This window comes from Oreochromis niloticus, linkage group LG8 (genome assembly GCF_001858045.2).
Source record: "Oreochromis niloticus isolate F11D_XX linkage group LG8, O_niloticus_UMD_NMBU, whole genome shotgun sequence".
NCBI classification, from domain to species: Eukaryota; Metazoa; Chordata; class Actinopteri; order Cichliformes; family Cichlidae; genus Oreochromis; species Oreochromis niloticus.
The window spans coordinates 14586046-14588431 of NC_031973.2; positions in this window are offsets into that span (position 1 = coordinate 14586046).

The following is a 2386-nucleotide window of genomic DNA, read 5'->3' on the forward strand; positions in this document are numbered from 1 at the left end:
AAAAAACGCAGAAGCTGGGGATGCAGCGTGCGAGGGCGTGACGTCATGCAGCTGTACGCCCAATAACCTTAATAAAGCCATTAAGAGCCTCCATTTACATCAAGCTGTTAAGGCAGTCGCAACAAATGGTTTGCCAGCGGCGAGCAGGTTACACATGTAAAAGACGTGTAAGAGCGATTCCAGCTGAATGGAGCTCACTTATTAACCTCGTGGAAAATCAACATTTATAATAGCTTATTATATATTTATGTAACCCGCAGGCCCGCGTGACAGGTTTGACATAAATCTCTAAAATTGAAATTAAAAACGACTAAATTGTGACGATTTTCAAGTGTCTGGATCTCAATGAAGCGAGTCTTCATTGCCACCCTGCCTCAGTTCTTCAGTTTGTTTAGAAACCCCCAGTTTATGCTCTTCTGTTTTGAGGGAGTGAGGAGTCTGAATCTTTTATTCTGAAGAGCAAAGTTTCAAAGTATTTCAATCCCTCAAATTAAACAGCACCAAGGGTGGAAGTGGAATTAAGCAGAAAAAAGAAAAGAAAATCACATTGCTTCTTTATCTGAAATTGCCGTTACTGTATAAATTGTGATAACTGCTAACAAAACTTTTTCTATCAAAGTTTGCTTTTGTGGACTTAAAAAATTCCTCCAATCAGATTTCGAGAATGGGTAAAAAATGAGATGGTTGTGCTCAAGAGTTTACTTGGCAGAACACTCGGGGATCTTGCAGATTTTTTTTTTCTCCCACAAATTCTGCCCCTAAAATGACAGTTATATTAAACACTGTATTAAAATGTTATGTAGGAAATATGTTGTGTACAGGACATCTGAAATCGTGCCATGCTTAAAGGCGTTTCTACAGAAAATCAAAAAAGAACTCATCTTGGAACTAGGCAGCCTTGCCTGAAGTATGCCCACCTCTGCTATCATCAGAAGAAATACAACATTAACCCTAAAGGGGTGGAAAAAAAATCCTAAGAGTCTGACTTTACAGAGCAAATGCCATACATGTACGGGTGTAATCTACAAGCTGCACTGATCAAAAGGCAAGATGCATCAAGCTCTGGGTGGCTTATCACCTCAGGTCAGCATTTTTCCAGTGAAAGTCATATACTGATAACTTAAATAAATATATATAACAAGTCATTCTGCTGTCAAAAATCACTTGGAGTCCAGAACACCCTTCATTTACTTGTTATGCTCTTTATTCTCTTGAATTTACATGAGGTTGATCTGCTGCTCCTGATTAAAATAAATGTGTAAATTGTGTTCAAATTAGCTAAAGAATAAGAAGAAAAGTGCAGTTATGCCATGTTCACAGGATTATTTATCTAGGAGAAAATGCGGAACAGCAAAGAGACGTTTAACTGCCTCTTTCAGAGCCGTGATTTTTGATATTTCACAGTAACTTTTGTTTGCTTGTGATATGTTTTCCATCCCTTCAGATCCATAAAAACAAGACACTGCCAGCTTGGAATAGGAAGAAATGATCTGACACTTATTACTCATTTTTTTTTTTTTTTTAAAAAAAAGGTGTCTGCAGTATAATGCAGTTTGGGGGTGGGAATGACTGTGGCTACTCTACTGAACTGTAATACCAAAGCTGGGGATAAAAGTAAATAATGAGAGTATACATGTAAAGGCAAACACTTTGATTATGAGCTTGCAAGCAAATTCATCAATCAGTCAACTGGTGCTACACGGATTGTGCCAGCGTGTCTCAAAAAGCATTGCAATGCTTCAATTTCAACTTCAATTCCAACAAAGTTGGGATGCTGTGGAAAAATGTGTAAAGGCAATGATTTGCAAGCATTAAAACCCATGTTTTATTAACAGTAGAACATAAAAAATATATATCAAATGTTTGAACTGAGAAAATGTCTCACTTTAAAACAAAAATAAGCTCATTTTGAATGTGATTGGCAGCAACATGTAAAAAATAAATAAAATTGGGACAGTTGCATGTTTACTACTTATTACCCTCTTCTTTTAAAAGCAGTCTGGGAAAAAGTCTGGGAATTGAGGAATGCTGTCCTATTCTTTTCTTACTGGGGACTCTGGCAGCTTGACAGTCCTGGATCATCTGTATCGTTCATTTCATGAGGGACCAAATGCTTTCCGTTGGGGAAATGTCTGAACTGCAGGCAGGTCAGTTCACACCCGGACTCTTCTACTATGAAGCCACGTTTTTGTTGTAATAGACGCAGTAAGCTATTAAGCATTGTCTTACTAAAATGTGCAAGGGCTTTCCTGAAAAAGACCTGGATGGGAGAATATGCATTAAAACCTGTAAATACCTTTCAGCATCGATGTTGCCTTTCCAGATATGCAAGGTGTCAATACCACAGGCGCTAATGCAAACCAACCCCATCAGAGACACGGGCTTT